The sequence below is a fragment of the Equus przewalskii genome, chromosome 4 (assembly GCF_037783145.1).
Source record: "Equus przewalskii isolate Varuska chromosome 4, EquPr2, whole genome shotgun sequence".
In the NCBI taxonomy this organism is placed as follows: Eukaryota; Metazoa; Chordata; class Mammalia; order Perissodactyla; family Equidae; genus Equus; species Equus przewalskii.
Window position 1 is genome coordinate 78,133,195 of NC_091834.1, and position 26,996 is coordinate 78,160,190.

The 26,996-nt window shown below is 36.8% G+C and overlaps 1 long non-coding RNA gene across 1 annotated transcript; it reads left to right on the forward strand.

The window, feature by feature from the left end:
• LOC139083123 (uncharacterized) lies at window positions 1-26,996 on the forward strand. Its single transcript, XR_011539694.1, has 4 exons — window positions 1-323; window positions 10,940-10,963; window positions 23,285-23,407; window positions 26,502-26,996. It is a non-coding gene; the product is annotated as an uncharacterized lncRNA (long non-coding RNA).

Below are 26,996 nucleotides of genomic sequence, written 5' to 3' on the forward strand. Positions count from 1 at the left end.
AAACAAGAAGAGAAATAGTCTCAGGGAATATGATGTAATGTCCAAAGATGACAAAGAAAAGGCAACTGACTCAAAGTTACTCTTGGGCAAGTCATTTCATCTCTCCACGACACAGTTTCCTGCCTCTTCAACAAGCGAAAAGTGTTGGACACCAGGGTTGCATCTAACTTAATTTTGTTTCCGATGTTCATTAAGAAGAATGATCTTCAAGCTAGGAAGGAGAGTGTATATACCAAAGCGCTTTATTATAGCCATAGCACCGTGAGAAAATACAGGTTGAATTAATAAATGGAACAGCTACTACAAGTACACTAAAAAGTAAGGTATGTCACATTGACTTCATTTTTGTTGATGTGTTGAAAGGAGAAAGTTTCTTGATTTGAGTGAAGTGTGTGATGAATCCTTCAAGGATCTAATTTTGGATAAAACAACTGGAGAGTAAGGAGGAAAATGAGAGTGGAATTAAATATGAACAATAGTAACAGTATGCATCCTTATCATTCTAACTGTGTGACTTTATAAACATTACTAAATTTCTCTGGGTCTGTTTCCTAATTGCTTTAAAAAAAAATAAGCACTTGGGCTATTTAATTCTGAGCTGATTGGTTTCCTACTCTAAAATTCAAAGATTCTAAAGTCCTAGTAATTTGATTTCAACATATGAGGAGATTTTATAGACTCAACAAGACCTTGTCTTGGGTTTTTACTGTTCAGGACTTTCAACCGAGACTTGGATGAAGATATCAAAGGCCCACTTTTGGAATTTACAGACAGCACAAACCTGGATTGGGTAACTAAAATGGCATAGTGCAGAAACAGGATTTGAAAAAAGTCAGAAGAAATTAAAGCTTATAGATTGCTTTGGACTTAACTGAGCACATCTAGTTTAGCAGCAGTTCATATGTGCGAAAAAGTGAGAGTGGCCTCAAATTTAGCATAAACCAACAGTATAATATGAATGTGTGTATGTTTGTGAGAGAGAGAGAAAATTGTGTCATACTGTCAATTTATATCAAGACCCTTAAAAAAGTACATACTTTAGCCACAAATGTCGACTTATAGCTCCCTCTAAAGCGGCAATAAAGAATATGTCCCTAAGTATCAGCTACACAAATATTTATTGCCGAGCTGCTTATAATTACTTAAAATTTTAAAAAACAATTGATCAACAATAAGGAGAGGGTTTGGTTGAATAAATTGTGACAATCGTTTCAATAGATTCTTATAAAACCAAAAAAGTATTTATATGTAGTTATATACATCCATATGAAAAGATGGTCATGATAGACTGTTGAAATAAAAAAATAAAAACAGGTTTATAAGTCAATGTACCTAGTATGAACCCATTCTTGATAAGTAATAATGGATATATAACAGATTGTTTCAGGATTTCAGGTGTGTGTATATGGGACACCTTTCCAGGTATGGGCTGATAATACCCCACTCCTTTGTGCTTTCACCAGTGTACCATGGGACAACGGCAGGTAGTAGTTGTGGTAGATATTTGTTGGGTTTGAGCAATTCAGCCTCCATTTCTCATTCTTTTGGCAAGAATGACCCAGTTCCTTTTGGGCCAGCCCTAACCCCAGCTGTAGGGATTGTTGGCATGCAACCCCTCAGTTACAGCCGAAGTTAGTTAGCACCTTTCATTCCCCTATGATAATGATTTATTCAGGAAATGTTGAAGGACTGATTTGCACCTAATATTAACTTTCTGACTGAAGCTGGGAGATCTTTTTGCCCTGGATTTAAAACTGAAAGGATGTTCAGACTATACAGTAGCCATCTTTCCATGGGTATGAAAGAGTGTGTCCCAAAGCGGAAACGACAGAGAGGAAGCAGAGCGCAGATGTGCATGGAGAATCCAGGTTCTGAAGCTGTCCTCTGAGCCCCTGTATACAGCTCTATCTGGAACTATTTTATCTCACACTCTAGAATTTTCAGCTTTTTAATCTGATAAATTCCTATTTGGCTTTGCCTGTCTGAATGGGACTTTCATATTTTTATACGCCTAAGTATTCCAATGATATGGTGAGGTGAACTGACAATAAATCTAGAGTTTACTATAGGTCTGAGCTCAGTATCAAGAATGCTGATGTGCCCTATGACTGGCCCTGCCCACCAGAGAAGGGAAGAAGTCAGAGTCATCTGGAACTCCACTGAGGGGCTATTCTCCTTTAGGGGGTGTGACAGAAATATCAAGGTGGACTTCGGAACCCGTGCTTCTAATGGCTTTCCTGGGAGTGGAGGCAAAGTGAAATGGGAAGACCCTGAGTGATCAGAGGAGAATCTCAAGGTCAGGGTCTCCTGGAAGGGTGATTTGGACTTCAAATTGGCATTAATTAGAAGTGAGAAATGGAGTCATGTGCCAGGCACTGAGGTTCCCTGTGCAATGGCGATGAGTGCAGCTGTTTCTGTCCTAAGAACACTTTCTCTCGGCTTAGGCATCACCATATGACTCTGACAGCCCTGAGGGAATGTACGTTGTAGAGAGGAAATCTACTAGAAGCTCTAGAGAAGAGTGGCAGTGGTGCCAAACCCTGACGAAGACAGAGCAACTGCAAGAGACCCTAGGAAACAGTCACAGGCAGTTTCTTCAATGCAGGGAAATAACACCAGTATAAGAGCAAGCAGCACCCGACAAGCTCTGAGCAGCAGGTCAGTGCAGATGGTGGTAGCAGCCTAGATCTGAGAGGAGGGTTAAGATCCAAGACCTGGGGCAAAGTGAAAGGAAAGGCCCAGGTAGCAGCTGACGGACAGAGGAGGAGCAGTAGGAGTCGCTACCCAGGAATCTTGGGATCTTAGGGAGGCGTGAGAACCTCAGTCCTGCAGTCCTGCAGCTGCTGGACGTAGAAGCTAACAAGGGTCTGAGTTAAGCGGCAAAGTGGTGATTCTGTATCTGAAAACTGGAATTTGAGGGTGTGAAATTCTGTATTTTTTTTCCTTCCTTCTTTCTTTCTTTTTTTTTTTTTTTACTTATCTCACCCAAGTTTTCTATAATGAACAGAAATTTCTTGTGTATTAAAAAAAGTTATTTTTTTTCATAAAATGGCAAAAAAAAAAAAAGAGCAATCTTTGCTTGCATTAATAGAAAGATAATGTCTTGATCTAAGGAACTCTACTCCTGGAAATAATAGCCACATTCCAACCTTTGCTGATCAGCTTACCTCCGTGCACAATTCTGGTATCACACTTTAAGGGCAATATTGATAAATTAGAGGGAGAAGGGGAGTGGGAAAAAGGATGTGACACTACATTTTTCAAAGAGTGGTTGAAAGAACTGAAATGTCTAGCCTGGACAGGAGACTTCTGCGTGGAAAGAAGAGTAGCGATACCTAGTACAACATAGGTGCTTACTTCTTGTTTGTGAATAATCAGTAATTAAATAAATGATATCTCTCTGACTAGATCGTTAACTGTTTATGAGAGGAAATCATGAATTATAGTTCCTTCTATTCCTTCAGAGCCTATTATTATGCTTTGCATAACACTGAAGGCTCAGTAAATATTTAGTGGGTTATTATATTTCGTTCATAGTTTCCACCATAGTTCTGGAGGAGAAACTGGAAGATCCCAGGAATTGGGAAACAAGCAAAGAATTTTTTTTTATCTGTTTTCTCTCTGGCTCACCCTTTACCCCTAGGCCACTTAGCACTAAAGAACTTCACCTTCTTATTTCCAATGACTTTCTCCTCCACTCCACTTGATCCAGCCATGCTCTTCAGGTTGGAACTCTCCATTATCCTCGACGGCTCTACCCCTAAGATTTTAAACTCTGAAATTCCAATTGCATTGTCAAACTTTCTAAACGAATGGCCCTTCAGTGCCTCTAGCCTAATATGATTAAGACTAAATTTATCATCTGGTCATCCAAACTTGTTCATCATTTGTTTTTTCATCCATCTGGTAACGGTGCCATCGCTGACTGGTTAACTAATGTTTAAAACCTCCAGGTCATCACTCTGCCAAGTCCAAATGCTCCTCCTTCACCATACTTCATCCCCTCATTATCTACTTTCCGGACTATAATAATAGCATTGTGATTTGACTCCTTACCTCCGTCTTCACATTGCAACAAATCTTCCCCATGGCTCTCAGATTAGTTTTCTCAATGCCTCATTCTGATCATAGTACTTACTGAAAAGCCTTGCTGGCTCCCTTTCTGACTAAATAGAACCTAAATCCTCTGGTTTGTTACACAAAGCTTTTGAAAAGCTGATCCTAATCTGTCTTTTCCAGCATGGTTTCCAACAACGTCCATAAATCAGTCCTCATTTCAAGCAAATTTTTCTATTCAAACATCTTCAACGCTTCTCACCTCTCAACTTTTCCAATGTTCTTCAAGTCTTCCTTCAAACTCCATCCCTGCCTGGTAGCCTGCTCTAATCCTTGCTCCTCTGAGTCAAAAAAGTAAATTTCTCCTCCTCGGAACTTCTAATCACTTTTTTCTCTCTTACTACTCTTACCTCTTCCTCATATTTTCATAGGAATGTATAAATTTAGCTGTTTTTTCATAACAAAGTACATAATATAGTAAAACCTTACATTATACATCCTGTGTTAGTCATTCATGCAACGATTTAAAGTATTTATTGAACACCTCATATGTACTAGGTGATGAGGAGAAGTAATGAACAAGTAGGATTTGTCCCTGCTCTCTAGGGCTTAATCCAGCATGCAACACTGTTGATAAGCAAATGACTAATAAGTACTGATTAATTAAAATTATGATCAATACTAAAAACAAAAAGTATGCCGTGTTATATGAATATATAGGAAATGGACAAATAAGACAACATTGGTTTATAATCCAAAACCAAAGCCTTTCAAAATGGAGCTGTGTTCAGTCTAACTTAAAAGTATTTGCTAGTTTAGCAACTGTTTTAGAAACTGTTAGAAACTGTTTTCCCTGATTTATAGCGTGATCTGTCTACTGTGAGTAAAGACAATAATATCTGAGGGACAGAATAGGAAACTGAATTCCCACTCTCGGGCAAGCATAACTCGGGAGTTTAGCTGCAAACCTAAGGCAGAAGGTTAATACTGCCTTTTTCTTCCTGTTGTTTTACTCTAGAGTAGCTATTTTCTGCTTTTACCAGTTGCATGGAGCCATCCATCATGGCCAGTAATCTCCAACAAAATAAGAAGAACAAAAATATAAAGAGGCAAGTGATTCATCACCAAGCGTGATGCCAGCTGTAAGGGAAAAAGCCCCTTCTGACTTGGAGCTGGCAGGCACAATAGCACATTATTCTCAAAGGAGCTTGACTTGAAATTTCTGAATGGGCTTACCACCAGTCTCAGCTGGCAGCCTACTGTGCATGCATAGGCATGTAAACTCTGCAGATATACTGTTTTTTTTTATATTGAGACTGTTCCTGGTATTTCTATAAGGTTAGAATTTTATTTTTGTTTTCTTCCATGGAATTAATGCTTCTAACTGTGAAAGTATTAAATTCCCTCCGACACTTTTAAACAAGGGCTTTTGCTTTTTCAAACACAAGTTACCATATGTATTTTGGCACCTCTGATTGTCAGTACATAAGTACCGAGAATAATAAATTACAGGCAGTTGATAGTCATGTAAATGGAAGCAAGACGGCCACCACCACAGCCACTTTTATAATGTGCCATGTGGGTGAAAGAAGGGACACTAGGACAGAAGGCAACATTCTAGGTAGAGACTGCCCCATTGGGAATGAGACTTCCTAACAGAATCACCCATACAAAAGGTTACCAGGGAGAATTAGTTATTCTATGGCCCTGAATTGAAAGGAAAATGTAGTGAACTAATAAAAGCCATTCTTGTTGTGTCCTATAATTCAATGTCGTTTACACCTCCCTAAGGACTATGAAGAACACATAGGTCATATAGGAAATCTTCCCAGTGAGCCGTGAATGTTGCCTCTGCAACAAGGAGTAAAGAAGGAATGGAAAAATAAAATATGCTTTTCCATGCATTTCTTCCTTTTCCTTAGGAAAAAAATAAAGAATTTTTGTGGCCAGCATATTGGAAACATTGTGGAAGAATAGTTCCTCTTCACATAAAGGTTACCTCTGTAAAGCTGCCAAGGTCAGAACCCTGGTGGGTTATCTGCCAAGTCAGTGCCAGTTGTGGGATCTATACTGTGGCAGGCGTGGAGGCAGGCTTCGTTCTCCCACCCTCCTGATGAATCACCGTTCTTTGCTCCTTTGTACCAGTTGCCACTTTTCCCACTCTCTGCCCTCCCTTCTCATTGGAGAGACCTCTTTCCTCACATATGAGCTGAATGTTCCGTTGTTTGCCAGGAAGCCAGGCTTGCTGAATGCTGATTTCATGGAAGTCACACAAGAGAGGCAAACAGTAATTTTCCAAGTAATCTACATAAAAAGTGACCTTACAAGACACAAAGTGCTCAGCTTGGTGCACGATGCATCATTTGAGCTATTTTAAAGGAGGAGAGGAATATACATATATATATACCCACATACATAAAATAGATATACATAAATAAAATTAAATTATATGTATTAATATATGTAAAAATAGATGCAATAAATACATAGATTTTTTCTTTTAATATATACACATATACATATATGTTTTTGTTTGCATTTTTAGTTGAGTGTTTTAAATGGCTTTGTCTTTTTTATCCAATGATTTACTTTTTCTCTTTTTTAAAGAACCACAAGAAGAGTGCCACTTCAAACCAGCTGTTTCATTTTTTTAATCTCTTCTCTAGCATGTTTAGACAACTTATCCAATTGTAGGCTATGATGTGGTGGAAAGCTATTTTTCACTTCTTTGATTTTGATATATAAGATGAAAGGTGCTATTCAAAAGAAGAGTATAAGAATTCAGTGAACAATATTCTCGTAATATACAAGCCATCCCCTTGGTTATTTGGAAATTGTATTACTTTCTGCAGTACTCAAAAGCAAAAGTTTTAGCAATATCATCTCTAACTATGACCCTTTTGGCATTTATTGAGATTATTTTTATGCTGAGACTTCACAGGAATTAAAGGGAGATTAGGTCACCACTTGTAGTATGTGTGTCTTTTTTACTCTAAACAGCTCTGTAAGGTGTCAGTCATCTTTCTTCTATCATTAAGGTGTATATGGCTTGATAAACTCGTGGGGCAAACACTGCTGGGCAGTAATGATTTGTTATTATGGGGCACAGGAAAGGATTTCAGGATTATATTTTGAATAATACATGATCATAGGTACAATTCTTCAAAACCCTGGAAAACACAGAGATTGCTCATAATAAAAACTATCCCTTAGTATATGTTAATATCAATTAATTGTCTATATTGTGCTAACACACAAACTATGTCCAATTTTTCTCTCCCTGATGTCACATATCTTCTTGATGAAGAAATAAAACTACCAAAATTGTTCTGTTTAATGTGTTATATGCTAACATATTTATAAAAATTACCAAAAAAAATCAGAGTAAGTTAATTTCACAAAAGACAGAAACATATTTGTTGAAAAATTCAATACTCAGCTGACAATAATTTGCAAATTGTGACCAGGACAGCTACTGAGAAAGGAAACATCCATGTTAGTAATGTGATTCCACTATGGATATTTTTTATATGCTATTATTCCTTTTTCCCACTTTTTTCACTAACAAACCCAATAGAAGGCATCGAAATTAAATCTGATAGGGAGTCAGATCACTCACAATCTGTAATGGGAAATAAAGACGCAGTGTAAGCCTGCCTGTTCAGCTCAGCCCAGATCAACAAACAACCAAAAGCTGGTTGGCACTCTATTAGCAATCTTGGCAGAGATTCCAAAGGTTGAATGGAGATGAATTCTTAATGACTTCCTAACATTTAGGTGGGGAGATCCTTCCAGAAGGCGATTGAGACAAAAGAATTACAATCACAGAATGAGAGAATTCTGTACTTTGAGGCTTCTCTTCAGGATGGAAATTTAAGAAGTCAGTTCTCAGCAGACATGAGATCCTGCCATTGGATTTATATGAAAAGCAAGGGGTTCTCAATGTACAGTGAAGATATTAGTTTCCTTGGAACAAAGAGCATTCGTGTTGGTCATCTTCTGGGACTTCCTCAGATATTTAAAGACAGCTATGCTGCTTTCTTGAGTCTTCTCAGGTCTAGGATATGAATTTTCCTTCTGATCAGTTTCAATTGGAAATTACATTGATATTGATATTTGGTCCTAATGCTATGAATTTCTAGTTCGCCACATTTTGAATTTTAAAGAGGTGAAATACCATTCTAGATTAAGTATCCGTTGCTCAGTTTGCATATTTTGGAAAGTTGTTTTAAAATAAGAGTCATCACCAATCATGAATTCTAGAATGAGAATATCTTTCTCTATGGAAGCACATTTTTCCTTAAATTAGATTCCTCATATGCCCCCCTACTGTTCGACATGAAGGCACTCAAGAGGCTATTCAGCACCTGAACTGTGGCTAGTCTGAGTTGACTTGTAATATGAATATAAAATACACTCAGCAGGGATTTTGAAGATGTCATATGAAAAAAAGAATGAAAATATATCAACATATTTTTTCTTTTTTTTGAGGAAGATTAGCCCTGAGCTAACATCTGCCACCAATACTCCTCTTTTTGCTGAGGAAGATTGGCCCTGAGCTAACATCTGTGTCAATCTTACTCTATTTCATATGTGGGACACCTGCCATAGCATGGCTGGATAAGTGGTGCATAGGTCTGCGCCCAGGATCCGACCTGGCAAACCCCAGGCCATGGAAGCAGAGCATGCGAACTTAACCGCTATGCCACAGGCAGGCCCCTCAATACATTTTTTATATTGGCTGCATGTTAAAATGATATTTTAGATATGTTGTGTTAAATAAAGCATATTAAAATTAATTTTGCTTATTTTACTTTTATGAAATAAGACTATTAGAAAATTTGAAATTACACATGTGGCTCACATTATGTATCTATCAGATAGTGCAGGTCTATGTAGCTATAGCTAACAGTTGATATAGCTACAAATCCTGAGGAGATCACTTTAGTTTCTTTGCCTAGCCCAGTTTCTGTGTTTTATGCAGTCTACACAGATATTTCTTCCGGGAGAATATATGAGGATCATGTTAGGCAGAGTTATTTTACATCCAAAAGATGGCCCTCAAATCAGCAGTACTGCCATGATCATCAGGAACAAAGAGTCCTTAATAATTCAGGTGTTAGACATAATCATTGACTCACCCAGAACCCCAAATTGAAGAAGGGGCCCGGGACCACAAGCCCATCTCAAAACAGGAATAGAATTCATTATATGGAAGCATTCTCTTTAAAATGTAACACACAAAACCACAAAATTATCTGAACATTGAACTTATTTCTCACTCTCTTTAGAGAGTTGTCTATTACTGGCTTCCTTGTTTTGAAAGGAAGAGTACAAGTCTGTAGGGGAGGAAGATATTTCCTCTTCCCAAATGGGGGTTCGTCTGGCTGGAGAACGAATTAAATTCACATGAGACAGAATAGCAAGAGAAAATTAAACAAAGCTTTATGAGGAACCATGGCCCGGGGGGCCTTTCTTCCAGAAGGAAGAAAGGGCACAGAAGAAGTGGGGTGCACATAGTGGTTATATACCCACAAACAGGGTGTTTCACATGTGATTGAAATGTCCCTCCCACAATAGTCACAAGATTGCCCTGTCGGCACAGTGCTTGATGGACACAGCAGGTAGTGGTCTGCTATCTCGGTGGGTGTAGCAGGAGGCTAGTCGATTGTCTGGAGCTGGGCGGTCACAGGTGAGCGCAGCAGCAATCAGTCCCTAGCCTAAGGAAAGATGCTTAATCCTTAAAGAAATACAAAGGTTGGGAGGGGGAGGGAAGTCAGTTACAGGAGGTTACCAGACAAGCACAATAAAATGCAGATTTAAGTCTTTGCCTTTGGTATTGATTAAGAGTTTTTAGAGAGAAGGTCATCTCCTTTCTTCTTCCTGGTACAGCGAGGGAGACACCTTTTACAGATAGAGATTTACCTTACAAATGTAAAGGTGTCCTAACAAAGGGCAAATTCCATTCCTCAGAGCCTTCTTCTCTGTCCCAGTTTATCAAAAGCAATCAGCCTCAAATAATCCTGATGCCAAAGAGACATATCTTGGGGTGGCTAATTCCAGGTCCCCACAAGTCCTTTCTATTGGTTTGGTGCCTACATCACCAAATATTTAGTAAATTTTTCAAATGATTTTTCATTTTTAGTTGAAACGCCTCTGCATTTCCTTGGGCTTTTTATTGCTTCAAAATCAAATTGACATTCCCCTTGTGTCCCACAGCACTTGCTCCTCCAATGGTCATTGTATGAACAAGCACCAATTCATAAACAATGTTAAATTAGGGAAAAAATTCTCTTTTCATGCAGACGTATTTTGACTTGTTGAAATAATTTTCTAGGCCCAAGATGAAGCCATTCCTGCCTGAGATACCATGTCAGCAAATCTAAACTTAGATAACTTTCATTTTGGTGTCCCTATAAATGTTCTGCCCCCCTCGGACCGCAGTACATGCAGTCAGCCAAGCCCCAAACACCCAGCCGGCTCTGGGCTCTAAACTTACTTCCTTGGTTCCTCCCACCCCAAACGAGGTTGACTCTGTGGTCCCAGCCAATGAGATATTTTCTATTTTTCTCTTCTTGTTCTTTATTCTTTATCCTATAAGAGCTTCTTTCTTTCCACCCCATTTTGCAGTTCTCCGAAAGGAAGTGGTCTGTTTCATGAAGTATTAAATAGTTTGTATCACCTAAATTGTTATCTTTAATCATTTTTAACAGATTAATGATTGTATTTTCTTCATACATAAGTAAAAACTTAGCCAATTACTAGTTTATGTTCAATTCTAAAAGATGTACACAATGTTTGTAAACTAACAGCTTTCTATACTTATATCATTTAATCTATATCACAACTCTGTAAATAAATATTTTTTGTTCTCATTTTACAGATGTGGAAACTGACAACCGAGATGGTAAATAATTCATCCAGGTTCACACAGCCTCTGACAAAGAAAGGTCTATCTGACTTCAAATTGGTTCCTGTTAGTCATGTAGCTACACCATCTTTCAGTGTATGAATTATGCACACCAAAGCCAGATGGTGCATATGTTGTAAATTTGCAAAACATTTCATCTGCCTAGTGAAAAGCGTGAACGAGAAGAGAAAGACATGATTAGTCATCCTTTGATATACAAATGTTGGATTGCACTAAGGGGAGATCTTTTCCTCAAGCATAGAACAAGAACCGTGACAAAAATACGCAGCTCAAACAAACATGGTTTTTTAACAGAATAGCAAATCTAAGAACCAAAAGAACATAATGCAGTTAAAAAGCATGAAAATATAGATAAGTTATCTTAAAATTTTGTCTTTCCTACTTATTATCAAGTGCTTTGGAAAGTATTTGTTTATATCTATGCACTTTTCAAATATTTATGCCTGATCCACAAAGAGTAATATATAAATTTAACATGATTTTGGCTTCAAATATTCCTTTTTTCTTTGAGAATTTCTACTAAAATTGCCTTTAGAATGCATGAATCTTTCCTTTTGGTCATGGAGTCCATCTGTTGTTGTGCACAAAGCCAGGGCCAATTAAGAGAAAGCACCAGGATAGAATTTCATTGGAACTAGTAGGAAACATTTCTGATCATTTTTTGAATAATTTGCTCTTTTTAAACAAATGTACCTGGCTTAATATAAATTAACAGCTGGTCAGTTCATGACACAATAAAATAATAACAAGTTCCACCCACAAACTAACAGATTGCATTTTAGGTACTGAAAAAAGACAGTCAAATTTGCTAATTAATTTTTTGATGTCAAAAATAATTTCAGCATCTTTTTTAAAGGATCTTTTTTTTTTTTTAAAGATTTTATTTTTTCCTTTTTCTCCCCAAAGCCCCCCGGTACATAGTTGTATCTTCTTCGTTGTGGGTCCTTCCAGTTGTGGCATGTGCGACGCTGCCTCAGCGTGGTCTGATGAGCAGTGCCATGTCCACGCCCAGGATTCCAACCAACGAAACACTGGGCCGCCTGCAGCGGAGCGCGCGGACTTAACCACTCGGCCACGGGGCCAGCCCCAATTTCAGCATCTTTTTTAAAGATTATATTAAATGTATTTTTAAAGTAAATAAAATTAAATTTGACATATATATTCTAATGTATGTACATACTAATCAAAATTAAGGAGTAAATTCCTTCATTCAGTCCTTCAATAGTTTCATGCTTATCTCCACTCTCCATCTACCCCATCCTTTGCCATTAAATTATTTATATGTTCCTTTAATATAAAAGCCATACCTTCTTTTATTTATTTTTTTAACTATCTTTGACATAATAAGAAATACATATTTGATCTTTGTTCCCGTTCCTGGCACAGAGCTTCTATAACCCTTGGAATTTCCTGAGTGATAAGGGCAAGAGGGACATCTTCTGTTACTTAAAATGTCCCTTTCGATCACACCTGAGTTTATGCTAATAAGGTGACTGTTGCAGAAGGGAGACTGGTGCCAGAGGAACCAACCATGTGATTAGAGGGTTGGAGCTTTCAGTCTCAACTCCACACCCCCAAGGGGAGGAGAGGGGCTGGAGATGACTTAATCACCAATGGCCAGTGATTTAATCAATCATGCTTACGTAATGCAACCTTCATAAAAATCCTAAACGAAGGGGTTTGGAGAGCTTCTGGGTTGGGGAACATATGGAGGTGCGGGGAAGGTAGGCTGCCTGGAGAGGGTATGGAAGCTCCCTTCCCCATACCTTGCTCTATGCACCTCTTCCATTTGGTTGCTCCTGGGTCGTATCCTTTTTAATAAATGAGTAATAATAGTAAGTCAAGCACTCTCCTGAGTTCTGTGAACTATTCTAGCAAATTATCAGACCAAGAAGGGGATGCAGTAACCCTTGATTTATAGCCAGCGGTCAGAAGTGCCTGGCTTGGACTTTCATTGGCATCTGAAGTGGGGAACAATCTTGTGGGATCAAGCCCTTAATCTGTGAAGTCTGTACTAACTCTGGGTAGTTAGTGTCACAAGTGTTGTGAGTAGAGAAACAGGTTTTTCTTTTACTATCCCTATTCTATAAGAATTAATACAGGAGCAACCATAAAAATACTCCCTGCAAATGTTTGAGTGAATGTTTACATGAATGAATGACTGAAACAAATGACATCAACAGTAAGGAACCCAGTGTAAACCCAACATGTGGAAGAAAAATTTAAGCTATGTTAAACATTTTTGGACTATAGAAAATTAACTCAAAGAATACAATATATGAAATTAAACTTTATAAGCATTTTCTTTAATTTTTTTCCTTCAGTCTTCTGACAGAGATGTCTGTTGATTACTAATGCCCCATAGAAATATCATTTTTATAATCTAGCATATTAAGTAGTATGTTAAGCTATTAATGTATTAAAATATTGACCTACTTTTCCATATTCTGAATCATCTTAGTATTTTTTATTTGTTTTTAGAGTGCTTTCTCCAGAGACCTGACCCAACTTGCTTTTTCTGTTTTCCTTCTCTTTGTGTCTCTTTGCTGAATACTCAGTAATCTCTTTACATCTGTCTTGCAGTTTCAGTGATTATATTTTTTTATTTTTGAATTTTGAATGATTGTTCTTCAGATTTGCTTTGTTATTTTATTTTTTTGGTGAGGAAGATTGGCCCTGAGCTAACGTCTCTGTCAATCCTCTATTTTGAATGTGCATCGCTGCCACATCATGGCTTTGATGAGCAGTGTAGGTCCTCACCTGGGATCTGAACCTGCAAACCCAGGCCACTGAAGAAGAGCATGCTGAACTTAACCCCCTATGCTACCGGGTCGGCCCCTACTTTGTTATTTTAAATCTTATTGCTTGTTTATTTTTCTGATTTTGTATTTTTATTTCCTCAACTTTCATCCATAAATTATTTTATAGTCCATTTCTGATCATTACTATGTCTGGGTCCTTGAGGGTCTGATTTTGTTATTTGCTTTTTCTATTGAGTCTTGTTCATAGTAGCTTATTTCTTCTCCTGTTTTGAAATGTTGACTTATTAGTTCAGTTTTTCTTCTGGCTTGCATCTAAGAAAATTGTGTGGGACAGTACACAAGGACACATCATTTCTAAGAAAATTTGTTGCTAACCTATCTTTTCTTTTAACTTATGTTTCATATTTTTTTCATTGCTTTTCTTCTCTGTTATTCTCTCAGAAATTTCCTTAGATCTATTTTCCAATTTACTAACACTTTTCATTTTTGGTTATTTTCTCTCTAAACCACCCATTGTTTATTTTTAATTAAATAGCTATTATTTTTTATTTATAGAAATTTATTGCTATGTTGTAAATATTTCTGTTTTATTTTCAAACTGATGAGGTCTTTCATTTTGTTTCTAATTTTTTGTTCCCTTGATTTCACTTTTAATAAAATATTAGCACATATTTATTTTATATATAAATTCAGATACTCCCAAAATGTTGAAGTCTGTCTCAGTATGGTGAATTCTACCCTGTAATTATTTAAGAAATCATGGGGGAAAAGAATTGAATAACAACTGAGGAATTGCCTCTTCTATTACAATACTGTTTTTGACAAGAGTTATAGCAGAAAACTGAATTACTTCATGATAATGCCTCACTCTATCATCAGCCAGATAACATCCAAAATATTTCACCTGGATTTCTTAGCCAATTTCTAACTGTGGGGCAGTGGGATATTTAATCTTGATTGACCACTCTGGATATTGTGAAGTATTACTGTAATCATGCATAGATTCAGCTTTGTCATTGCTCCAGTTGTCTCTGATGTCAGTTATTGCATCAGATTCTAATTGCTTCAGATTCTAATTGTAGCCTTAATTATCTTTGTAGATATTAGGAATGAAGTATCTGACTTCATGCATAGCACTATATGTTGATGCAAATATAGAAAATGTTTCTTCATTCAACTGGTGAATAGTTACTCCCTTTTTTACCTGAAGTTTTAAAAATTACATCTCCCTGGTCCAAGAAACTTGGATTATTTTTAATAACAGAATCTGGACAGTTTCCACAAGTCTATTTTATTTTCTAGATGCTCAAGGCTTTGAATTGTTTGTTCATTACCTGTTATATCTTCTCCTTTACTACTGAGGCTTGTTGAATGGCCTCCATTAAGTTTTTATTGGTGTCCCTGGAAATTTAATATTGGGCTGCATTCCAGCTATTCCTTTATCGATGTCAGCTATTTTAAAATCCCTATCACCATTTTAATCTTTGATTCCCACTAATTATGTTAACAAATGATCGTCTCCTATTTTACCCTCCTCAGGATTGTTTTTGGTGATTAATGACATTGCCATACCTGTAAGAGCAGACAAAATTGGAATCCCTGCATTCATTAATTCCAAAGTTCCACTATAGCTCAATGCTGTAGACTCAAGTTGTCTGATAATGTAGGCATTAGTCACATGTGGCTATTTAAATTCAAATTTAAACATAAATAAATTAAATTAAAATTTTAGTTTCTCAGATATGCTAGACACATTTCAAGAGCTCAGCAGCCACAGAGGCTGGTGGCTACCATATTGGACAATGGAGATATAGACATTTTAATCATCACCAAGAGCTCTACTGGAGAGCACTACTATAGACAATACCCATTTTATTCAAGGACCTCAACTGTGGCTCTCACAGTGAAAACAAATCTTTGTGAAGAACTGTATATAAAGCTTTATTTGTTAGAGCACCATGGCCAAGTTCTCTTCTACTTGTATGAATGACTTCATCAATTTCATTAGTTGGGTAATGAAGTAGGAACTTCATAGCGCAACATAAAACTTGCACCTTTTATCCTCTTTATAGCTTTTGTAATAAAATCTGACTTCACAGGAATTCTAATGAATCACACATGACCACACAAAGTGCCAGCAACTGTCCTCTTTAAAATAGTGCTGATTCATGAAGAGTTTTAAACATATCAACCTTACAATTTACATACCTAAGTGCATCATACCTTTTGTAGTCATTCAAAATAATACTTCTAAAAACTTCCTGTATAATGACAGTTGAAGAAGTCTATTCATATGGAATGACCTCTAAAAATTTTTCCTTTAGTTGTCCTCAGTATCCAATATTACCTTGTTGATGGCTTTATCTCTAGAAATTTTTAAATGTTCAAAATCAAAATGAAATAATCTTCCCAAGGTGAATGTGTGACCATATTTCACAACCTCTCAGAAAGCAGTAAATAATGTCTGGCTCCTCTGCTTTATGACATACATTGCTGTATGGCCTGGACTATTTGTTGGGTGGACTTTGCTGCCACTTTGATGTTGTGGCAGGAATCTTGGTGTACCATATTTTTTGCAGACACTTCCAACATAACAGTCTGACTTTTTGGGGTTTTGGCATCCATCAAATTTAAAATACGAGAAGACAGTCTTGTGTGTGTATATTATGTTAATGCATTTTCCATCAATCATTCCTAATTATATCACCCCAACAATACCCATTCCAAAAATATCTCATGACAAGAAGTTTATGAAAGCTCCATTGTTTGCTAGGACACCAGGTTCTTGAACACCATCTACTAAAAAAGTTATAAAGGAACTGACTATCACAAAATTAGTCAGCTGGAAAGAGATGTTTAATTGAACCATTTATTACTCACTTGTAATCATTTCTTTATCAGAGAAACCAACCTCTCTTCTAAGAGAGTATGTGGGAATTCCACCTGCTGTGGTAGCTTTCTGTCTATTGTCAACTACCAAAGTCAAGAACAGAGAGCGTGAAGATTTTGTTTCACCAATCACTGTGACCATCACTGCAGTGTCATCTGACTCTACTACAATAGAACCATCCACAAATCTAGCCAGTTTTCCCAAGAGTACTCCTGGTTTGCTCTGGCCTAAGTTCACAGCCACATCTCTAGATGTTGTGCCCAGTTTCTGTGGCATTTGTACCACCATAAATGGATGTACAGGATCCAATCCAGCAGGTAGAGGGTTGGTCTGCAGTGAGTTAAGTCACAGGAACCTCCCTATACTCTACGTAAATATAATGTTTAAAGTTTTTCCAATTGTTCTGATATTTCTGGTTCTTGTGGAAAAAGTTCTATTTTTTTGATAACTCTCTCATAGTAGTTTGTTTTCTTCTGTTGCATGTAGTTTTTAATTTGTGAGCATGACCTGTGTGTGAGTGTGTGTATGTGTGAATGTGTGTGTGTGAGAGAGAGAGAGAGAGAAAATACCATAGAATTAGGGAAATGTCCATACACCAGGGTTGTCATAAGTCCTGTGCCAGTTTTTATATTAACTTCCTTCTGATTTCTGTTTTTTCTTTCTTTCTTTCTTTCTTGGTGAGGAAGATTGGCCCTGAGCTAACATCTGTTGTCAATCTTCCTCTTTTTTTTTCTCCCCAAAACGCCAGTACATAGTTGTATATCTTAGTTGTAGGTCATTCTAGTTCTTCTATGTGGGATGCCATTACAGCATGGCTTGATGAGTTGTGTGTAGGTCCATGCCCAGGATCTGAACAGGCAACCACCAGGCCACGAAAGCAGAGCACATGAACTTAACCACTTTGCCATGGGGCCAGGCCCTTCCTTGTGATTTCTAATCTCCTATTGGGACCACTCCTGCTGGTCCTTAAGTTGCTGAATGCAAAACATCACTATTTCCACGTTTGATTTTAATAATGAATCATGTTCAAGCTTGTGCCACGGAGGAACTGAGTTTGGATTATAGTCTTCAATCAGAGATATGTGCTATTCTGGAAAAGAAAGAATGAAAGGAAGGAGAGAAGGGAGGAAGAAAGGAGGGAGGGAAAGAAGGAAAGAAGGACTTGATCATTTTTTCTGTATGACAATTATGGCCTTACTTTTGAGATTTTTCCTTGCTCTGAAGACTATAACTGAACTAGTTTCCTCTCTCCTGGAAAGAAAAGATCTGCTTAATAATAGTCTCTATTTATCTCACATAATAATGAATAATCACTCTAATAGGTAATAGGTTTATCCTGAATACAAGGTATAGATAGTAGGGAGGTTTCTAGAGACTGTGGGCTTTAGAGAATGTTGGTCCTCGCTCCTCAGCTCACCTTCATCCCAGCCCTATCTCCTTTCCCCAGGTGAGAACTAAACCTCTAGCCCCTTGCTTGCTAAATCCCACAATTTATGTTGGTATCAGCCCCTGTTTATTGATTTGCTTTGATTTCTCTCCCTTCCTCTTTTTTTTTTTTTTTTTGCACCAAAATTTGCCTATTTCTCTTGAGTTCAACTCCATATTTTTTAGATTTTAAAATTTTACTAATATTTTTCCTAAAATAATTCATTACTTACTTACTGTATGCTGACTTTTTTATGAAAAATTTTTTAGCATTGATTATGGATTTATTTACAGAGCACAAAGTTTTCAGGATTCAAAATGTTGATACTAAGGGAAAAAGGTAAAATCAGTTAACAAAAAATAAAAATAAGCATTGGAAAGCAGCATTATTATTTACAATTCAATTAAATCATCTGATTATAAGAGAGCATTTTTCTTTGATGGGTAATAAAAACAGTTATCATGTCAAACATTTTAGAATTTGCTGCATCCGAGCTTCCACCAGATCTGATCTTGATTGCAATTATTTTCAAAGAATCCTCATCAATTATGCTACCATTTTGTCTTATTTTAAGTGCTTTTCCAGGTTTTACACTTTTTTCATTATTTCTCATGTTTTTCTTATCATGTTGCCTTTTCCAGCTATAGATCTTGTCAACCTATGTGACTAGAATTCACTTTTAAGTGAACTTAATCGTTCTTAATATTGTGCCTTTGCTAACTCTGTATTTTGGCATCCACCAACTGTCTTGAAATCCTGAAAGTAAGAGGATGCTGGGAGAAAAGTGGTAGAAAGAAGTAATGAGAACTGCCCCCTCAACACATACATATCCCCACACGTGACGCATGTGCACCCATTCACAAATAGCAGAACATAAAAGAGGTCTGCTCAGCTCAACTCTCAGTTTCCCATCCATTTCAGTCCAAGACAGGAAGAAAAAAAAAAAGCAATAAAAAATTAAAACAAATTTACCACCATGGATAACTATGAGCCATCAAATATTCGCCTCTCATGTGTCTCCTGGGCCTATTTCCCCATCTATAAAATCAGTCATACAACCAAAGAATAAATGGGACCCATGAGATTTCTTTAAATTGACTCCAATATTATGAAATCACATGTGGAGAGTTGTAGCAATTATCTTTATATGCTCTTCCACCGCAGAAAGTGAGGAACCCTCAGGCTGGCATGGAGGGCAATGTTTTTAATAATTTGAAAAATATTTCCTGAGGGACCAAGCATTTGAATCTACTAACTTTCTGCCATGGAAGCCTTTATCTTAAATAATTGTTAACGTATGGTTCAACTTATTTCCTTGTTTTCTCATTACTTCCCTCTTATTTCATTGTGGGGTTTTTTTGCGGGGGATGGGGGGTGGGTAAAGGGGATGTTTTTCAGGATTTTTTGTCTTACATTGGTTCTGTTTTCCCAAACTGTATCACTTTGGTTGATTCCTCACAGAGCCTTTACAGCTTCACGTTACTCATAAAACCTGGCCTCCTTAACTGGGTGAATGCTAAGCGCTTGAGGCTTGTTAAGGATTCGCATTCATTTCTCAGAGTCAGGCCCTCCCCTCAATAGGGGGATGCAGGGGGCTGGGAAAGGCTTATAAATAGTCACAGTGGTAAAGAGAAAGAGGGGAATAGATGGGAGGGGTGCTGTGGAACATAGCGGGAGCACCCATATAGCGGTATCTCTTTAGGTTAAATCATAGATTCGGAAAACTCGAATTTAAAATTGGAGCTTTAAAATTATACCATCTTAATCTTTACCTCACACTCAAAGCTTTTCCTATTCCTCTCCTCCGGATTCCTGCTTCATTAATTGTACATTCTATTTTGAAACTTTTACGTTATTTTTCTCCAGTGACTCCTTCTGTTCAGTCTGCAAAAATGCTTGTTTCTGTCCTAAAAAACAAAAACAAAACCGAAAAACTTCTACGAACCATGCCTTCTTCTTGTTCTCTTATTCTCTCTCTGCTTCCTAATGTTTTTAAAATTCTTCACAATGGTTTACATTCCTGCCTCGGCTTCCTTAACTCTGCCACACTCCCCAGCACCCTGGAATCTGGCCTCCATTCCCCACTACTCTCCCTAACCTTCTTTGTCAAAGGTCGACAATGACATCCTAAATGAATGTCCAGTGGCCTCTTAACTCTCCTTGTGCTTGGCCTCAGGCAGGATTTGATATTGTTGAAACTATTTTTCCCTTGGCTTCTGGCCCAAAACTCTTGTCTACCAGGCCACCTGGTCTCTAGAGCTTGGACCAAAGTTGTTTACATCCTTTGCCTGATATTCTATTGAGCACTTAATTTTTTTCTTATTTATTTGAATGAGGTCTGCATATTTTTTAAACAGCTCTTAGAGTCTTATGTGAGTTGCAAGTACTTCTCCCATTTTGTTTGTCCTAATATTTATAATTGTAAAAATAATTGTACTTAGCTTTGTTTGGTAGATTCTAGGTTTTTAAATCTTGATTTCCAAGATTAAACAGTAATCATAATATGATTTCTTCTAATAATTTTAAGTTATCATTTTTTGCCTTTAAACATTAGTCAACCAAGAATTAAATTTCTCATACAGGATAACTAACCATTGATTAGAAATTCTCATATGTATTTAGCCTATTTCTGAACTTCTAATTCTGTTCCATTGATCTGTCTATTTAATCTTATACATAACAAAATTTTAAAATTACTGTGGCTTTTATAACACATTAATAAGTGGTAGGGCTAGTTCCTTGTCATTATTCTTCCTTTTCAGACTTTTTTTCGGTTATTCCTCAACATCTGTTTTTCCATATGAATGTTAGAATTCAGCTTATCTAGTTTCAAAAATAGCCCTATTATTATTTTCTTTTTTTGGTCTCATAATCATTTATTTTAACCTAGGGATATAAGACATCTTTACAACATTGTTTTCGATCTCTCCAAAAAGAGTGTTTGCCTTTCCACTTATTCAAGACCCTTTCAGACACCTCAAATTCAAATCTCCAAAATGGAAATGATTATTTCTTTGTCACCACTGCCTACCCTGTTCACAGAATTTTCCAGTTGGAGAAAATAAAATGGTAAGAAACATGCTAGCAGTGTTGAACATAAAATTGGCTGTGTACATTGTAAAGCATAAGTCCCGGCTCTATTTATTCTGTGACATTGGCAAACTGTAATTTTTTCTTTAAGAGAAAAAATTTTAAAGACAGAAAACCTATAATCTCTTTCTTGATATTCACTGAATGATGGCACTACCAACCTGCAGTTTCTACTTAATGGCTTTCTATTGTCATTATCTTAAATTTTTAGTTCATATGAATAAATTAACAGAGATCATTCTCTGTACAAAAATTTACCGTCCTTCATTTATTTGACATTTCAGTCACAATTAATTTTCTTTTAATTATTACTATTATTTAAAAATTATGGAACATAGATAAAGCCTATTTTTTTCCTCCATAGCGTCTCCTCTATGTCTAAGCTGTTCCAACAGCCTTTGTGCTTTTTTACTTCTTTCTCTCATATTCCTTTTGTCCTGTTTCTCTCTTCCCTTGTCTCATTCATAATTCCTGAGCGAAGTTGTCTGGAGTTACCAGCACCCAAAGAACAAGAGAAGCAACCAGACACAGTGTGAAATGATAACCCAACTCCATAACATGATATCTGAGACCTTAAATTCAATGGTCATTGCCACTCTTCCTCGTGTCATCATAGATCACCTTCCCACCACTCCTCATGCTCTAAGCACGCCGTCCTTTCAGTTCTTAAATTCTCCTGAGTCATCTTTGCCTCCAAGCCTTTGCATGTGTTCGAATACCCAATTCTCCTCCTACCTCTTCAATTTGCTAACTCTTACTCAGCATTTAAGTTTCAGCTTAAAGCATGTCCTCAGGGAAGCATTTCTAGACTCCTCAGATGAGGTTAGGTAGCCTTGTTGTAATCTCACATTACATATCGTACTTTCCATTAATGAAGCTTATTTTTATGCTTGGCTACAGTGGGTCTAGAGTAGACTTTATTCTGGGGATGGGTGAACCATACTAGTAAAGTGTGACTCTTTTGGACTCTCTACTGACTACTACAAATATTCGAGGTATCTCAGCTCTGTTTCATTGGAACTTGAATGTCTCCCAGCCATGGGTGAGCTCAGGGGATTTTCTAGTTTCTAGTTCTCTTATTCTTCTTTGCCCAGGTTTATTGATTTTCACCCATAGATTCAAGTAAATTCCTATGCAGATTTCTGGAGCTCTTTCTCTTAAGAGCCCCACTCTCTCCTATAATTTTCCTTCAAGATTCTAGCTACTCAGCCTCCCAAAACTCTGATTTGTCTCTTCATCTCAGCAAGATCACCATGCTCTGCTTGGGTACTCCTCTCCTACACTGTGGTCCAGAATATGTTTCTACACAGAAAACCAAGATTATTTTAGGGCTTATCTAATTGATTGGTTCCTTTATCTCAGGGGTCACAGTCTCATGCTATCCATTTTTAGTATCCAAAAAAATTGTTTCATAGTATTTATTTATGGCAAGAGAGTAAGTCTGGTTCTAGTTCCTCTGTTATAACTGAAAGCAGAAGTCTCAATAATCTTATTTAATTCTTAGTTTTCAGAGAATCATTTAGGGAAGAAAAGAATGGATGTGGAAAGCAAGTAAAAGGCTATTGTAGCAGTCAGTGAGAAATGGCGGAGAGTGGTATGAACAGAGATGGTTAGAATTACATGACTTTAAGATACATTTTGGGGTAGATTAATGGGAGTTAGGGGCTAAGGAGGAGCGCAGACTCAAAGACTCTCAGTCTTTTGGAGTGAACAGCTTAGTAGATGGTAGATCATGTACTCAAATGAGGAATAATGGTGGAGGGAAAGGTATAGGGAATAAGATCAGAAGCTCATGGTGAGATGCCTATGAAACATCCAGGTGGATAGGGATTGTAGAAGGCAGAGGAAATGTTAGGATAAAGATACAATTTTATAGTCTGCTATGGAAGATGTGTCAGAAAGAGCATCTGGCCATTGAAGACTTGTGGGCCTCATCCATAGTGTAAAGTGTTTATCAGGAAGCAGCAGCCAAGTCAGCATCTACATTTTCAAGCCTTTTTCTATCAAGGTGGGAAAAAGTGACTAGCGCTCACCAAAAGAATATACATGAAAATGATGTGTGACTTCTAGACTGAAATGATTAACAAACTGTTGAGTCTTCCCCATGGTCTCTTTTTTTAATCTTCCAGTTGAATGGGAAAATATCTTGTTATCTGCAAGAGAGAAGATCCATGAGATAGAAGGAAACTGGATATCTGAATTAATGTATAGAAGACCTCCTGACTGGGAATGCACTCACACTGGATTGTAATGTGAGTTAAAAGTTATAAAAGTTAATATCTTTTATTGAATTAAGCCACTGAAATTGTGGTTTTATGTGCTATAGCAGCTATCATTACCTTAATCAATCAGGAGGGAATAAGATCAGCTAGAGATAAAGAGAGAAGAGAAGTTAACCAAGAAATCCAATATTTTATAGTCAGATAGTAGAAGAGAAAGCACCTAGAAATATGTAGATTAATAGTTGCTATAGAGATAAGAGTGAAACCAAAAAAATAATGCAATATTACTGCAATCAACAGGAAAGAGCATTTCGAGAGAATAGGCAATTGGGTCAAAAGTTGATAAAGCTCAAGAAAGACTAAAACGGTATCCATAAGAGTTAGCAACATAAAAGCCACTGTTAATTTTAGCAAGAGCCAATTCTGGGAAAACAGATGAGATGCAAATGTGTGCAAAAATATAAGGCAGAAAAACATAGGTAGAAAGAGATACACAGTTTAAGAAGAGTTTGTTTATTTTAAACTTGGGGGAAATATTATCCCAAACTTAAAACAAAATTTTAACGTAAAGGGGGAAGTGTAATAATGAGGGAGAGGTGGAAGAAACATAAAGGCTAGGTGACCATTGATGAGATGAGGACCTAGATTGAGAATGCCATCCATGTGTATATAGAGGCGTTTGTTTTTGATATAACAGAGCAGCACATTCTCTTCGCTAAAAGAAGAGAGATGGAAGACAGAATGGGTGCAGCTAGAATTACATTTAGAAATACAGTGCAGGGAAGTGGAGGCAGCGCCACATGGTGGCTTCTATTTCCTCTTGGGAAGTTTTCTGCTGCGAGTTGCTCCCTACACTGATGAAGTCAGACAAGCACGAGGGCTGTGTTGAGGAAATATAAAATACTGTGGAAGCCTATGTGATAATCTGGACTTTCTTAACATAGCTTTAATGACTGTAAATACTGGTGTTTCTTTGTCTTTATGAGTATAGAAACTATGTCTATTTTGGTTATTATTGTATCTCCAGGATCTAACATAGTTCCTGGCACATAGAAGGGGCTTAATGAATGTTTACCAAGGGATAAATGCCTAAATAAATAACTGAAAGAAGAATAGTGTGGTAGCCACCTTCCAAGATGACTCCCAATGATCTTTGGCTCCTAGTATTCACATGCTGTGTAGTCACATCCCACAGTGTACCAGAGTTGGTTGGTGTGACCATAGACCACAGTAGAAGTGAAAGTGTGCCACTCCTGAGGGTAGTTTACAAAAGCCTGCAGCCTCCATCTTAGATCGCTTGCACTGGTAGAATGTCACGAGCAGCACACGGTGAGGAATCGAAGCTTCCTGCCAACAGCCATGTGAATGAACTTGGAAGCAGATCCTCCAGCCCCACTCAAGTCTTCAGAGACTGGAGCCCCAGCCGACAGCTTGACTGCAATCTCATGAGAGACCCTGAGCCAGAATCACTCAGGAAAACTGCTCCTGGATTCTTAGTCCCCAGAAGCTATGTGAGATAATTATGTTAGTTGCTTTAAGTTGTTAAAATTGGGGTAATTTGTTATGCAGCAATAGATAGCTAATACAGATGGTAAGCTATTTTTACAGAACATTTCAGAACTTGTTCTCTCTTTTTTTGCAGAACATTTCAGAAATTATTCTCCACTTTTACTCTATCAGGAGGGAGGGTTCCCCAAACTTCCACCATCCTTCTTGCCCCTACTTTTGACTGGTACTGTTTCACATAGAGGGGTCTTTTCAGCCTTTAAGTCAGTGAAGGAATTAGGACAAAACAAGTGCTCCCCAGTCTCAGGGAATAATTTACATTTCCCCCATTTGTGCACAGAATCATAAAAAAAAAGTCTCCCCTCTTTATAATATAATAATTTTAAGAGTCTAGTATTTCTATTTAGTAACAAAATGTCACATGAGTACAAATTTTGTGTCTAAAGGCATAAGATACCACTCAACTGTGGTATAATGACTTTTTTCTCATTTTGTGAGATATTGTGTAGACTGATACAGAAGGTGTAAAGACTTTTGAAATTGCAATGATTGCCCAATCCACATTGATTTATTGCCATATTTGACATGTTCTTCAGCTTTTCTCAAAAGCAAAAGCAAGTCAGTATAATAAATCATAATTGACACAAGCCACAAAATGCACTTTCAGCATAGGATGACTCCACTAATGCTTAGTTTTGTTCATCCCATTTCCAATTCGAAGTAATTAAAACCTCAGTAATAACAAATACAAAAACAAATTGGAAACTTTATTTTAGAGGTAATTAATTTTGGATGTGATACGATTCCTGCTCAAGTCGAGTATTGATTTTAATTAATGTCTGCTTTCAAAATGAAGCATTACATGGTAAAACCTATCAAGGATAGTTTAAAAGTTCATTATATTTTTCAGAAAAAGTAGCTTAATGAATTAAAAGGAATACTGCCTGTTATTTTGTATATGGGCTTGTCTATTTTCAGTGACTATTATAAATAATAATTCTAGAATAAAAATTTTAATGAGTATCAAGTTGATACAGTTAATTGATAATTTCCCAAATAAATTTTGTTAAACAAAATAATATCTATTTTATAAAAATAAATTCTTACTGTATGAGGTTTCTCACCTTATCTATACAAAATATAGTGACATATAACAACTAAATTTTTAGAGAACACATTGTTTCTTTTAGATATATAAGGAAAGTGCATTTTTCCTTTGTATCTTACTTAAGAAAAATATATATTAAAACATGGACCTTTCTTCATTTATGAAACTCGGTGAATACTGCAGGATTATTACACATTTTTTGTCAAATTTCTCATATTTATGAAAAATTTGATTGACATAATCATTTACATTTTATATCATAGTATAACTTATATATCTAATTAGCAAAAAATGCTTATACTTATTTTATGTCATATTACCCTATGCCATAGTAAATAGATTGTGATCTAGTTTACATTTGTTTTATTTAATAACTAGAGTGACATTCAATTCTTTGGTTAGATTTGACTTGTAAAAGAGATTACTTTGAAGCACAATTAGCATTGTGAAATTTGCTCTAAAATCATTTCAACACACATTTAAACTTGTTTTTGTTCACCCACAATGTAGGCATGCGTCACTGTACTTTGCATCTCACCCATCCTGAATGACAACTTGAAGAATCAACATATCAGCCAGGATACTAGAGGACCCTTAATTCTTAATCAAAATCCATTTCTATAATACAAAGAGAGCACATTCTTGGGTATATCCAACATCCTCTTGTGAAAAGTATGTTAAACAGAAGCATTATAAGAATTATAGCTGAAGAGCAGTCTCAATTGCTTATATGTGTGCATGTTTACACTAAAGACTTCAACATTTCCATGCTATATTTACAGAGAGCAAAAGTGCAACAGATGCATGCGTATACAATATATGTTTCACCTAACGTCCAACTGGCTATTATCAACTGGTATTCATTAAATTGGAGCCTGATAGTTCCTTGAGGGCAGGGACAGACATCTCTCCTGCTTCTTGGTACCCACGTTCTCCCCACCATCCCCATGGTGTCTAGTACAATGTACAAAGCAGGTGATTAATAAATATTTTCAGTTGAGTTGA